Source organism: Adiantum capillus-veneris, chromosome 2 (assembly GCF_014529385.1).
Source record: "Adiantum capillus-veneris isolate H3 chromosome 2, ASM1452938v2, whole genome shotgun sequence".
Taxonomy (NCBI): Eukaryota; Viridiplantae; Streptophyta; class Polypodiopsida; order Polypodiales; family Pteridaceae; genus Adiantum; species Adiantum capillus-veneris.
In genome coordinates, this window is record NC_140932.1 from 12,613,432 (window position 1) to 12,629,304 (window position 15,873).

Genomic DNA, 15,873 nt, shown 5'->3' on the forward strand with positions numbered 1-15,873 from the left:
GGCCGTCGATAGTAGACTCGAGGTCGTGGCTTTATCTGGCGCGAACACTTCAATGCAAGCAAAGAGAGTCCTGCAAATTTTCTTGAGCATCTGACACGACAGGTCAGGAGAGCCAGTAAAGAGCTTGATGGTGCCCGTTAGGGTTTTCACCATGTAGGCTTTACCTATTCTCTCTCCTGCCTTTGGTCCTGGCATCCTGGGGTAATTAAGCCAATTTGGCTTCTTTTCTGCAATCCTGCCATGCTCTTTCCAGCTTCTGATTCTTGGCACCGGGCAGAAGGTTGCATCCTCCCGAATCTCCTTTGGTGCCTCTACCAAGTAGATGAGGTAGGTTGGGTATTTGTTCAGCCAACCTTTCCTCCATCTAGGCTGCGAATCTACAATCTTCTTTGATTGTTCCTCTTTTGTGATGTCGCCTTCGTAAAGAGCGACATACTGCTCCTCCTCTATTCTCTTTTTCGTTTTTATCACTTCAAACTTCATCAAAGGGAAAGGCAGGCTGGGTTGCATCCACTCTCCATGGAGCACTTTTGTGTCTAGTCCTTGAAGTCTAATGGAGATTAGGAGTCTCCTCTCCCATTCCATTTCCGCCTTGGCACTCTCTTCTGCTGACTTTTCTATTTGGTTATGGAGCCTTTGTTCTTCTTCTTCAGAGATTCCTGAAGTTGAGGCCACCTCTTGAACTGGGGCTGGATCTTCAATTGTGGTTGCCTCTCCAGTTTCTGGTAGCTCTATGGCTGCTCCACCTGATTCTTCTTGTGGTGTCTCTGTCTCTCTTCTTTGTTGCTCTTGTAGATCTTGGAGCTGTTTGCAGAGGGTCTCATTCTCTGTTCTTAGTGTTTGATTTTCTAAAGTGAGCCTCTCCTCTGCTGCCAATGATCCCTCCGCAATGTGCAACCTTTGCACTTGCTCTAATCTTAGCTCTCTTTGTAAGCTTCGAACCTGGTCTTCCAGAGCTGGTACAAGAGCTCCCTCTTGTTCGGTTCCTGCTCTGCTAGCTCTAGGGGTAGTCCTGAGTCTAGTGATTGTTCTTTCTTGGAGCTCGACTCTTTCCCTTAGCTCAATGAGCTCATCTTTAGCTGCCTCCAAGTCGTCTTCCATCCGCTCCCTTGCTTCCTGTGCACTTGTTACTTCTCTTGAAGCCTCGGCTAGCTGGAGTATCAAGCCGTCTCTCTCGTTTTCCGCATCGTAGAGTGATGCTTTATGACTTTCAGATTCAGTCATAGCATCCTCTAATTTCCTCTGCAACTCGGCTTCCCTTTGTTTGGCTGTCTCAATCTCCACTTCCTTTGCCTTGGATCTTTCTTTGATCTTGTTGAGCAGTTCATGCACCATGTGCATGTCTTCTTCATCTTCATCTGTCAACTCTAAAGCTTTTTCTGCCACCACCTCCACTGGCTTCGGCTCTTCTAGTACGTTTTGCTCGTCCAGTTTCTCTTCACTCTCTTTTGTACTCTTTATTTTTTCCTCTGTCCCTCTCCGATCATCTTGTTTTTGTAGGTGGATCCCATAGACTGCCTCAAGGGCCTCTTCTTCAGTGTACCCTATCGCTACCAGATCCTCATAATCGTTTTTCTTTTGCTGAATTGGATCTATCTCCTTTTCCTTGGTCCCGGCCTCCGGCTTTTCCATACCAGCCGTGTCCATCTCTACTGTGGTCTCTTCCACAATGATTTCCGTCTTCTTCGGGCTTGGTACATCAGTAAAGGAGGGCTGATTGTCCTCAGTCATCTTGGCTTTCCCTTTGTTTGCTTGCCCGTCTTTCTCTTGAGGTTCAGTAGACTCATCTACTTTCTTCTTCCCCTTGTCGTCCTTTTTCAGCTCAACTTTTAAAAGCTGTACTTCCTCTTCAGTGTATGGCTCGACAGGTTGCTGCTCCAGTATAGCCTCTGACTCCTCATAAGCTCTAATATATTGATCATATTGATCAACATATGGCCTGGCTGAGCTAGTTCCGACTTTAGTGGGGTCTGGCACCCACTTTTCTTCAAAGTCCCCCTTTAGAGCTCTTTCCGCTCTAAACTGCTCCACCAGTCTTTCCATTCTTGCCGCTTTCTGACTTTTGGTTTGCTTGGGAGCAACCTTCTTCTTTGCTTTCTTCATAAGCGGCTCATCCACATTCTCTTCAGGTTCTGAAACTATTTCTAGTTTCCTGCGTGCTCTTGTGGACGCCCTCTTGGATACTTCAGGCTGTTCTTCCTCCTCATCGGCTTCTCTAAGCCACTCATTCTGGGAGGGAACCTTTGGCCATTGATCTCTGTCTCCAATAGCTTCATAAGCTATTCTTGTTTGAACTTCAGCTCCTCCTATATACTTTGGCTTCTCGTTGTGCATGGCAATTACTTGCTCGTGGATGTGTTGAGCGTAATTCAACTCCTTTGGCATATTGCTCTTCAATGCCCATGTGATGGTAGTTGCTATGGCATGGGGTGGTGTCGTATACTTTTGCGGTCTTTTACTGCAAATATGGAGAAATTGGTTGTACAGTCGGCAAAGGGTTGCCGCTCTTTGGTCTGCCATATCTCCATAAGTTGCATTTTGTTTCTTGGACCCATAAACCTCTATAGCCTCCCTTCTTTCCCTGACAGAGCTCCCTTTGTTGTGCAGCTTCAATGCATCTGCAATGAGCTGTGGAGTGATCTGTACCTCTACTTTCTCTCCGTCTATTGCTGTCAATGTGGCTTTCCCATCCTTCTGAATGGAGGTTGCCAACTCATACACTCTTCTTGTATCTACACCTGATGGTCTCGAGGTGAAGAATCTGTGCAAGTCTGCCCTTTCCAGGTACCTACTGATGTTTTCTGACCTGCTATAATCCACCAATTCTTGTGGGATCATCGGTATATCCACCGCTTGCCCTTGAGGATCTTTGAAAGTCCCCTGGTAGATCTTTATTCCCTCTTGTTCCAGTACTGCTTCCTCCACCCAAGTTTTGGTTGGCTTGAGGGTTTCTGCTGGAATGTCAAAGGGTTCTGCTTCTGCAAGAGCATCTTTGATTGTCAGTCTTTTTCTCTTTGTTGCTGATGACTTGGCGGAATCCATGGATCCTGTGACTCCAATTTCAGAAGTTAGCGTTTTTTTAGTACTGAAAGCCGAAATGAAGCTTTTAACTATTCAAATGACTTGAAAATTGAAACATGAGCTATTCAGGGCCTAAGGATGCAGGGTAGGTGAAAAAATATGCAAACTGAGCTCAAAATCATGCTGGAGACATCATACGCGTATGATGTCTTTTGCGTCAAAATGACTTCATATTGGTTGTGCTTGTAGTTGATAGTGTATACATGAGTATCATATGCTTGGATTTGAGTTTGGATCCCATTTGGTCAAGTTTTGGCTAGTTTAGTCCAGTTCCGGCTCTTGGCAAAATTTTGAAAGGGATTTGGATTTTATGATCCAAATTGGACAAAACTTGGTGGTTCACCTTCAAATGGCATGTAGATCACTTCTGTTTGGTGGTTGAAGCCCTGGGGTGCCAAAATCACATAGTGAGACATCATACGCGTATGATGTCTTTTAGTGTATTTTTGGACCAAATTTCTCTATAAGCTTAGATATGGCTTTAGATAAGCCTATTCAGTGGATTTATGAATTTTGGATAGATTTTGGGCTAAAAATGGCTATGGAGACATCATACGCGTATGATGTCTTTTTCATCAATTTTTTATGGGATTGGTTTTGTGGACTCCCCATGTACTAGTGAAGGACTGTCCCTACTCAAATCTTGGTTTGGACTTGAGTATGTTGGATTTGGGCTAAAATAGGCTTTAGGTGAAGGATTTTCCCTCAATTGGACTAATGGGGTGATCCACTTGACCAAATAGTTCCAAACTTCATATGTAGCATGTATTAGATATATATAATGGATGTATGATGTCAAATGAGCAGTTTTGGCTCTGTAAGTGCAAATAGACATCATACACGTATGATGTCTTTTGTGTCAAAATGGTGCTTTTTGGTTCCAGATGGCTTGTAGATGTGTTAATCAACAATCCCACAAAGTTTCAATGAGTTTGGAGTTATTTTGACAAAATTAGGACCAAAAATAAATTTTATGGCCTACTTTGCGTCTTTTTGGTTTTCCTTGGGTTTTCTAACTCCAATTCTCATGATCCTTGGTTCATAGGATGTGATTAACATGTGGAATGAGGCTATGCACTCAAATGTTGAAATGGATGTGACAATCATGCTGTGAGACATCATACGCGTATGATTTCTTTTCTTGAAATGTTGGTCTTTTTGTGCAAAGAATGCTTTGTGCTAGTGCCCTAAGCCCTGCTAACTAGTTTTCAACTTAAAAAGTCATCAGTTTAGCTAAAAAGCCCCCTTATAGGCATTTCAGTCTCCGAAGTCGTCTTTTTGCCTTGGAGTTGAATTTCTTCAACTTTTCTTCTCGAGAGTTGCATTTCCAGCTCATTGGATATGTTGTGAAGCCACCTATTTGGTTGAACTTGACTTTGGCTCCCCGTTCTCCATCGTTCTCCATTTGGTTGCCCGAAAGCGTCTTTTTCACCATCGGTAAGTGAATCAGCTTTCTTTTGGGTTTTGCTTGCAAACATAAGTCATCCATGTATATTTGAAGCTGCTTGTGAAGTTTCATGTCATTTGGTCGTCAATTTTAGCTGTTATGCCAAAATGACGCTTTGTGTGTCCGCAGCCGAATTGGTTGTTCCGACCTACTTTTGGTGATCCAAACCCGGAGATACTCCATGGTTGCATTGCCCTCGATGTTGTTAAGCTTCCTGAGAAGTTTTATGTCGTTTCGACAACTTTTTCCTGTTTGCCTCTTGCAGGCCCTGTTGACCTAGGGTTTTTCAAGTCGTTCTTTCTCGAGCTTTGAGTGTTAGAAACCCATCTTCTATGCTAGGGTAACCCACCTCTAAGTTCTTGCAAGGTTTGGTTAGGCGGTTGTGCCCCTACCTAGCGTTCTTCCCCATTCCCCGTCTGCTCTTGTTTCTTGGTTTTGGTCAGTTTTCGCGACAAAAGTTAACGATAAGCATCAAAAGCTTATGGCAACGAGTCTACCTCTCATGTCTGGTGTCCTTTGAGCTCTCGTAGCAGTCGTAGAAGGCGGTAGAAGGTCGGATGCTCCTGTGTGCTCTTTGCTCTCTCCAAGAAGGTAATAGTGGAAATGAGCTTGAAAGTGATGTGAAAAATACTTAACTTCGGGCTTCCCGGATCACTTGTTACCAAATTTGACATGTGCTCCTATCTCGTCGTGAAATGCACTTTAGGATTTGAAATTTCTCAATTTGGACTCCGTTTGACCTGTTTCTGAGAAATCTGTCCACTTTGCCAAAATTCTGTCATTTCGGGCTTTCCGCAACTTTTTCAGAATTATACCCAATTTTTACCATGGGTTGCCCTTGTCATTAGGACCATCATCGTCTATTCTTTTCTTTTTTCCGATCTCATTTCACCTGCTTTTTATTTTTCTTTTACTTTTATTAAGAAAATCATAAAAAATAAAGGAAAATAGCAAATTGAAGCCAAAAAATTCCAAACATACATGATAAATAGCTGGTAACCCTGTGTATATGAATATACACTTATTTGTGATTTTTGGACTTGGATTACCACTTTTTTCCACTTTTTAGCTCCAAAAACACTCTTATTTAGTGATATTTACACGTCTAGAGACCCAAATTCATCATTTGATCTCTTCTTGTTGCAAAACAAGGTATATAAGGGCATAAATATTATCAATATCCGCAATCAAACATAAAAATTGCAAAATCATGTAAAACACTGCCCTTGTAATATCATTTTTGTTTTTCTTTGTTTTTGGCGCTTGTAGCTGCTTTGTAACTCCTGTATACCTGTATACCTCCCCCCCTCCTAGTCTGAGTCCTCCCGGATGACTACGAAGTGTCTGTGGGCGAAGCATTGTAGTTGTTTTGGTCATAAGTTCCCAATGCAATTGCAGAGCGATGATACGACATTCTTTCCAGTAAAGCTGCTCTTTGTTTGATTGAAGGATTGGTGGTCGGGTTTTGGGTTGGTGATACTTCGGTAGTAGAATCAGTAGATGGATTCATCTTTACCTTGTTGTTCTTTTGCACAATCCAAATATGCTTCCGCTTCGCTTGTGCTTGCCACAAACTCTTTGCGACCCAAACCTGCTTTGTCCTTTGTGTTGATTTCCTCGGCTTGAAATACCTAGGAGTTTCTGTTGATTGTACTGAAGGGAGTTCCTGTTTACAAATCTTTGGGATCCAAATTTGCTTGCTATGGCTTTGTGCCGTCATGAATTTCTTTGGAATCCAGATCTGTTTCACTGTCCTTGATTGTCTGGAATCACTCTGTTGTCTGGAATTGAAGACTCTGTTTTCCACCTTTGTGTTCTCTGGCACAACCTTTTTTGGTCTCCATACCAACTTTGACTCCGTTTTTTTCCAAGGTTGAGCTGTTATATTATTGTTTGTCTTCCTTATCCACTGTTGAGAATTTCTCGTCGAAGAGCAATCCGGTTGTGTAGAAACTTTTGGTTGCCATTGCTTCTTCTTTTTCTCTGGTTGTTGTTTACCTTTGTCTTTGGATTCGTCCTTTGGAGTTGGCTCTTCTCCTTTGGTGAACTTAACTGATTGGCTTTCACCTTCGTATTTGATAAGCACTGATTTAGAACTCCAGTCAATCATTGCATTGTATTGTTTCTGCCATGGTTGTCCTAGCAATAATGGTTGTTGTGTAGCTTGGTCTTCAACCACGTAAAACATATGAGGATACACATATTGGTTAATCTGTATATGTAAAACTGTGCATCCGACAGTTTTGATTGAATTCTCAGAGTAACTCTTTAACTCTTGCTTGGCAGTTTGTAGTTTAGTGTCATTTGTCAATTGTCTATACAAACTGAGTGAAAGTAGGTTAGCTTGAGCTCCTGAATCCAATAGTGCTCTGGCTTTGATTTGGTTGGTTCCTACTTTGCATTCAATGATGGGTTCTTCTTTGTCATTATCCATTTCTGTTATATTGACTGTGTTTATTCGTATTGTTCCTTCATTGCGCTGTTTCTGACGCAGTAGTTTTCTTTTCTCCATTCTTTCCTTCGCCTCGGCTTGCGCTTCCTCCACAATCATTTTCTTTTGGTTGTAGATTCATCTTAAAATGTTACACTTAGTTCCATTTCTATCTGGGTAAACCATCGCACCGGTATGCACTACAAGAAGTGGGAAAAATTAGCTATTGAATGATGTTTTAAATGTTGGTATGCATAAACTAATCATCACATCTCGTACTCATGGACGATATATCCTTCTTTGATATAAGGGATGCGGTTTAAGAAGGGTCTTCTTGTCATCCCATGGCATGGTCTACTGTATAGCACTAAATTTTGCATTTGAAGTGCCTTCTCATTGATGTTATACCCCTCATTTTCAAAGAGTTTTGGCAATAAGTGGTTGTTAGAAACATTCTTATAGGAGTTATGATATTCACACAATGCATTATGTAGCAAGTTGTCCACTACTATTGAAATTTGCAACCCTGCATGCCGCTATACCCTAAACTGCCAAAATACATGCTAATTTCCATAAAATGTAGACCTTGTAAATGATTTTTTTGGGTTACAACTACTCGTCTATTTGAGATCTATACTATGATAATTTTCTAGAAAATTTCCAAAATGTGGCTCAAAGCATGTTTAGGTGGTACCACGTTTTGCACCTTTTGGTGTTACCACTTGCAAAAAGTGGGGACCGGTAAAACTTTCACAAATTTACTTAAAAATTGGCACCCCTGATACTTTTAGATTCTCCTTAAGAAGAGCTATCTACTGATATATAATATGATAGGTGATATTTTGTATGAAACGTGAAAATGGGGGTCCCAAAGTACTAATTGAAGTAGTGTCCAAAACACCCAAAAGTGGTACCACCTATATATGCTTTGACCCATGTGTAAACCAATTTTTATTTGGGAGCCCCAAGTGTCACACAGAGGTGCTTCCATATTTTTTGTGATGTGCTTCCATATTTTTTGTGATGTGTAGACATGCACCTACTTTGAGAGCTTACTACTTCCATGTCACTAATGTTTTGAGAGCTTACTACTTTGAGAGCTTACTACTTCCATGTCACTAATGTTTTGACCCTTTTTAAATTTTCCATAAAGCTAATGGGTCTTGTGACTATGCTCAAAGAAGGATTTTGAACATGGAGCCCACTTTTAGGAGTGGTGGAGTTTTTCCTAAACCCTAAAAAGGACACTTTTACGTCATGTTAGGTTACCAACCTAGTGTTTATCCGTGGTAATGCTAGTGGTTCTAGAATTTTCCTCTTATAGCAATTGTGAGTGGATATATATTAAAAAACAAAATAATAAATTACAATCAAATGTGTGCTTGTATCAAGCCACGGATGCATGAAACCTCAAGCAATAGAGTGGTGATTCTTCTACTCACCTTTCTTTGTAATCGTACAATGGGAGAAATTGTTTAATCAATGAAGTTATAAAGACATTATCGATGATTTGCCTCAACCTTTTGTCCTCAAGACACTCTTGCTGCAAAAAGAGTATTCAAATTCAAACTCAAAATGCAAGCTTTAATCTTACACAAGATTAAGGTTTTTTTTAATGTGCTAAGATAAACCCAAATACTCCTATTTTTTGGGAGGATTTTTCTTTCTCCCCCAAAACTCACAATGGTGAGTGGATTATATTAGCGACAGCATAGAATTACAAATTCCTACCATGCTTGTCACGAGCCATGACATCTTCAAATGATCGTAGATATGATAATGGATCACAACCCACAATAATGGATGGGTCCTCATCAACACCCATTTAGTTCAATCATTACCACACCCATGGTTATGTTCCACTCATCAGAGTCCATATGTTCCCCAATGGTGATGGTAGTCCCCTTTCATTCTTGTATTATCTTGTGAACTTAGCAACTTCCATAGTGTTCTCAAAGATCGGACAGTTCCAGTTTCAAGGAGGATTTTATAGATTGAATAAAACTTTGCCATTTGCTTACCCTTTGAGTGTGGGAAGTGAGTAGGGAGAAACTCATGTATTTACAATTGCGCCTTGCTATACATTACACCTTGAGGGGCAACCATGTGAACAACCCCCATGGGGAAGGAGGATACACCCAAGAGAACACAACTAGTGAGCCTTGAACCCTCAACTTTGAAATTACATCACAAAGGTCTCACCAAGTGAGCTATCTATGCATCTTGGGTAAACTTTGGCATTTGAATATTGCACTAGGAATCCTCGTGAAGGGAATCATTTCATGAGCCCGAGATTGATAATTTGTAGATTTTGCCATTATCTCTCAAAGAGAGTATTAATCTTTGTTGAATCGAGTATACACCAAGCCTAGTAAGAGTACACTTTTTAGCAAATCACAAAACAATACTTACACAATATTAGAAGATGTTCCAAATATATATGTGCCTTTTGAGAGTGGAGCTATTTACTTTTTGGAGGGTATGCCTCCATTGCCCTCTTCACCAAAGATGACCACTATGTTTGTTACGAAGAATCGAGTTCATGATCAAAGCCTATAGCAAAAAAAAAGGCCACGTTACCTGTAATTCACCCTAAACCTAATCCTAGAAGAAAGAGTGGAATCATGCACTTTCTTAAGTCGTCAATTCCTAATAACTCTCTCTCTTTTATAGAACATATCTGACACAAGGACACCTCAAATGGCTCTACTGGCTTCAAAAGAATTTAAAGGTATTCTTATAAAAAAAAAGTCATTCGAAGCTTTGCTTCAACTAGTTTTACGAGAATGCTCCCACTCACCCACACCCACGTATCTCAAGGGTTGAACCATAGTGGATGTCCGTAAAGGTATTCTTAATTCAAAGATTCCCTCAATGATAACAAAAATAATGCACTAATCTATAGCACGCAACAACGGGAAATGATAAAGTACATATATTTACAACAATATTAGTTAGATATGAGAAAGACAGATACAACAGTGTGTGTGTGTGTGTGTGTGTGTGTGTGAGAGAGAGAGAGAGAGAGAGAGAGAGAGAGAGAGAGAACTTTAAAGGGAAGAAAAATAAAAATATACAATGTGAAGTAGACCACATCTTTATAAGGACACAAAAGGTATTTTGACTTTCCACCTTAGTATGTCTTTCACATTTCCATCTTAATCTATCTTTTCATTTCCTAAACTCACCCTTCACTTAGTCACTTAATATTTTTTGGAAGACTTTTTTTTGAGATTAAGGAGACCTAATGCATGTCAACACTAGCATTTTTCCTATTCTTCCCCACAAATATTGGTACTTTCGGAGGTTGGTAACTTATAACCTCCTCACATAGCCCAAGCATGTTGCTTGTCAAACAGACACTCATCATTAAGATTTATAAAGATAGAGTTTTTGGAGACATGCATTAGAAAGATGTTTTGGCTAAACGCAATTTTTTTATTGATTGGTGTGACTAAATGCCACTCATTACAAAGACTAGTAAATCTATTCACATCCGGCTAAGTAGGCATGCCCAATTTTGTTTGAAGTGCTTAATTAAGGGGCATCTCAATAGAGACCCTCGGAAAAAGCTATGCTAGTGACGTGGAGGGGGAGAGAGAGAGAGAGAGAGAGAGAGAGAGAGAGAAACGTGTTTCTCATCAAGAGTAGATAAAAAAGAGAGATATATATTTTTGGGTCTACGATGCATGAGAACGGGTGCAGGGACAGAGGAAGATCCCTTGCGCAATGCTCTATGGGAAGGCAAACTATGTGCTCGTATCTCTCTCTCTCTCTCTCTCTCTCGAAAGCGCATCTCGTGTTTAAGGAGATGCAAACTCGTGATGTCATTATATGGACAACTTTAATCATAGGGTATGCCGAATTGAAATTTGAAGGGTATTTTGGAAATTTGAAGGGTATTTTGGAAATTAGAGGGTATTTTGATCATTTTCCTTAAGTTATACCATAGTCTCGTATTCTTGGTGAGACAGGTCTCGTGATTTATCACTTTTTACTATTAGAGGTTATTTTGCATGCCTCATGATTTTATCACTTGTAATATCTATTAGAATTGTTTTATGATTTGGCATGGTAAGTAGGAAGCATGCAACCCATTGATACAACACCAAAAGATGATAAATAGTCACAATGGCCTACATAAAAATGATGGGAGAGTGTGCACTCTATGTGACCTCAAGCGAAGTCCCGCCCCCTCATTTTTCCTTAGCTATAAGTAGTGTTTTCTCATCACGTGGGGCTTTCACAACAACACGAGATTCTAGCATTCCAAGGAATTTCAGCCGCAATTGTTGGTAACATTTCATTCCTCTACTTGTCTCCCATGTACGAGCGAAAACACTTTCCTAGTCTTGTTCTCCTTAATCATCCTCGTCTTTGCTTTGCTAAAGCTTGAGAAAGTGAATCTAACCCAAGATTGGGATTATAGACATTCTGGTTAGTAAAACCCGCATTGACTACATAGAAGATCCCATCAATGGTTAAACGATGCCTTTGCAGTGCCAGTTACATCCACCACTTTCCTTGCTCTTAGTGGTGCTGTGTCAAAAATTCTTGAATATATTTCACTACGAAGGGAACTATAGACTAGGAGTATAATCAGGTCTTAACCATTGGGATCCAACCCCTTCATGCTCTCATACAAGATCTGGCACTGTCTATCAATTTCTTCATATCCTATTAAAGAGCAAAGGATATCACCTTTTTCCTTAGTTAAATATATTTTCAAAAATCACAAAAAATACAGCATCTAAATAATCCATCTCATTGCTTTGCATACATGATCTCAACAAGAAACATTCTTCTTAGAATAGTGAAATTAATGTTATAGTAACAAAAATGAACCAAAAAATCAAGTATAACATAGTTGACTAAAAGACGTGAATCTTTTGCCACCTTACTAGGTCCTTAGGCAATCCACTAGAGAGGATATCAATGGGTATTGTACTTTCATCTAATTCAGCAACTACGGTAGTAGAATATGCTAAGAGCTATCTAGAAGCACTTCTCTTAGAAGCATTCCATCTATCATTGGAATTGGAGCTTGTTTCTTCAGACAACTGATTTCGATGTTAGAATTTAGAGATACTGGTTATGTCATCAATTCAGTTAGTGAGACTGGGATAGAGCATGACTGAATTGAAATAGATAACTGAATTGGAATGTGATGCTGGAACGAGAGACATAAATGAAAGACTAGAAAGAGTATTTGTAGATTCAGATTAATAGCTCAAGGACAACCAATACACTGTATAATGGGTTTAAGCTCAGATGATTACAGAAGTAATGATTACAGAGTGAGACTAGAGGCAAAGAGCTCGCAAACCCCAAAATGCTTAGAAAGCTAAAGCCGAAGTTCAAAACAGCTAAGAAGCCCAATTACAAAGTAATGGGCCCTATTTATAGCTCTCAGGAGCTATTGCAATAACTACCTATGGAAATTACTGCCAGTGTGGTTGGCTCCCGCTGGTTGGTCTTCTAAGGGACAGTTCCCGCGTGCTAGGACTATACGCGCCTTCTACATCCTTCCCCCCTTTCTTGAATTTTGGTATAACTCATAAATTTCTGAAAAATCCACAACTTGATTTTGATTTGGTGTTGCTGAGTTGGCCTATGTTCCTCATGAGTTTGGCCAATGTTCCTCATGATAGTATTATTTCGGTATGGCTTTATGCCATACGTCATGCTTGTTGAGTGCTTGACATCCCTCTAATTGTAATTCCAGGGGTGCCTAGCCAAGGAGATCCAAGTGACTTACTAAAAAAATCCACTGTCTGATTCTGAGATGGAACTACCCAGTATCCTTCCTTTGAACCCGCTTCCTCTTGCCCTTCTTCTGTGAAGGTTCCTCAAAAGTCCCAGTGCCTACATTGTCCTTCTGGATGAGTCTGTAAATGGCATCCTGTTGAATCTAATCCCACCTTTTAGGGGTCATCTCAAATTCATAAGGCGTGAGAGGATTGTAGGTCTGGTGTCTAGATCATACTATAGAGTGCGTTTCCTCTTTGTAAGACGGGTTCTGGCCAATTTATGACAATGCGAGGCTGTGTGGATCCATCCTTGTGGAAGAGGCTCATTCAATCGGTAGGAGCGACGGGCGGTGTGTACAAAGGGTAGGGACGTAGTCAACGCGATCTGATGACTCACGCTTACTAGGAATTTCTCTTTGAAGATCAATAATTGCAATGATCTATCCCATCACGATGAAATTTCAAAAGATTACCCGGGCCTATCGGCCCAGGTGGTAAACTCATTGAATTCATCAGTGTAGCGCGCGTGCGGACTAGAACATCTAAGGGCATCATAGACCTGTTATTGCCTCAAACTTCCATGGCCTAGACGGCCATAGTCCCTCTAAGAAGTTGGCCATGAAGAGGATCCTTCATGTAACTAGTTAGCGGGCTGAGGTCTCGTTCGTTAACGGAATTAACCAGACAAATCACTCCACCAACTAAGAACGGCCATGCACCACCACCCTCGAGCGCGCCGAGCCCCGCAAGACCCGAAAACGGCCTGAAAGTAGCCAAGACCGTCGGCGGAAGGTAGCCTTGGCACTCGCCCGAGGGGGGGATTGCATCCCAACGTCACAAGAGGGGTGCGGGAAACTCGTCGCCTCACCTCACCCATCTCTCGCTCCGTGTTCCGCCCCGTTCCCATCTCAACTTCGCACCACTACCCTTATAGTTGCAAAAATGCGGTGCGGGCCGGCAAACCCCACAAGCACCATGGCAACCCGGATAGAAATCCCAACCGTGAACCCCGCGGTCCAGGGCGCTGAACCCCACGGCCAGACATGAACCCCGCGGTCCGGAAAAACCCCACGGCGCCCATGAACCCTGTGGTCCCAAGAAACCACACGGCGCGTTTCAACCCCACGCACGGGCAAACGGGGGGAAACACCCTTCCGGGGGGAAGGCTTGCCAAGAAGGAGAGAGAGGACGCGAACGGCCGACGGCACGGCCTGGTGCCAGGGCTCGAGACGCATTGACGGGCCGACGGGGAAAAGGTGGTGGGAAGGGGCAACTCGTCGTGGAGCAAGGAGCGTTGACGAGGGGCCAACGTCATGCATGGACGCGTTGACGGGACGGAATGGGGCGACAGGTGCAGTACGGAGCCTGTAGCACCGACGAGGCCGACGGTGTGCTCGGGACGCGTCGACGGGACGGCACGTGCCCACGGGTGCTTGAGGTCCCGACAGGGCAGACGGGGCCGACAGTGTGCTCAAGACGCGTCGACGGGATGGCACGTGCCGACGGGTGCTTGAGGTCCTGACAGCGCGGATGGGGCCGACGGTGTGCTCGGGACGGGTCGGGCCGACGAGTGCGGTAGGCCCCGGTAGCGTCGACGAGGCCAATGGTGTGCTCGGGACGCGTTGACAGGACGGAACGGGACGACGGGTGCTTAATCAAGCCGGTAGCGTGGACGGGGCTGACGGTGTGCTCGGGACGCGTTGACGGGACGACGCGGGCCGATGGGTGCACGAACACGTTGACGGGACGGAACGGGACGACGGGTGCTTAACTGAGCCGGTAGCGCGGACGGGGTCGACGGTGTGCTTACGACGTGTTGACGTGACGGCGCGGGCCGACAGGTGCATGAGGCCCTGGTAGCGCGGACGGGGCCGACGGTGTGCTGGGGACACGTTGACGGGACGGGGCGGGCCGACGGATGCACGGACGCGTTGACGGGACGGAACGAGACGACGGGTGCTTAACCGAGCCGGTAGCGTGGACGGGGCCGACGGTGTGCTCGGGACGCGTTGACGGGACGGGCCGAAAGGACGGGTGCTTAACCGAGCCGGTAGCGTGGACGGGGCTGACGGTGTGCTCGGGACGCGTTGATGGGATGGCGCGGGCCAATGCGTGGACGGGATAGACAGGACGACGGGTGCTTAACCGAGCCGATAGCGCGGACGGGGTCGACGGTGTGCTCCGGACGCGTTGACGGGATAGACAGGACGACGGGTGCTTAACCGAGCCGGTAGCGCGGACGGGGTCGACGGTGTGCTCCGGACGCGTTGACGGGGGTGCGGGCTGACGGGTGCTTGAGGCCCCGGTAGCGCGGACGGGGCCGACGGTGTGCTCGAGACGCGTTGACGGGACGGCGCGGGACGACCGGTGCTTAACTGAGCCGGTAGCGCGGACGGGGCCGACGGTCTGCTCGGGATACGTTCCCGGGTCGGCGCGGGCCAACGGGTGCACGGACGCGTTGACGAGACGGAACGGGACGACGGGTGCTTAACCGAGCCGGTAGTGCGGACAGGGCCAACGATGTGCTCGAGACGCGTTGATAGAATGACGCCGGCAGACGGGTGCACGGATGCGTTGACGAGACGGAACGGGACGATGGGTGCTTAACCGAGCCGGTAGCGTAGACGGGGCTGACAGGGTGCGCAGGACGCGTTGGACAAGATGGAGCGGGCCGACGTATGCTTGAGGCCCGATAGCGCGGACGGGGCCGACGGTGTGCTCACGACGCGTTGACGCGACGACGCGGGCCGACGTGTGCTTGAGGCCCCGGTAGCGCAGACGGGGCCGACGGGGTTGCTTGAGACGCGTTGACGTGACTGCGTGGGCCGACGGGTGCATGGATGCGTTGACAAGACGGAACAGGACCACGGGCCCTAAACTGAACCGGTAGCACCGATGGGACCGACGGTGTGCTCGGGACGCGTTGACAGGACGGCACATACCGACAGGTGCTTGAGGCCCCAGTAGCACGAACGGGGGCCGAGGGTGTGCTTGGAACGCGTTGACCGAACGGCACGGACCGACGGGTGCACAGACGCGTTGATGGGATGGAACGGGACGACAGGTGCTTAACCGAGCCGGTAGCACCGACGGGGCCGATGGTGTGCTCGCGACGCGTTGACGGGACGGCACGTGCCGACGGGTGCTTGAGGCCCCGGTAGCGT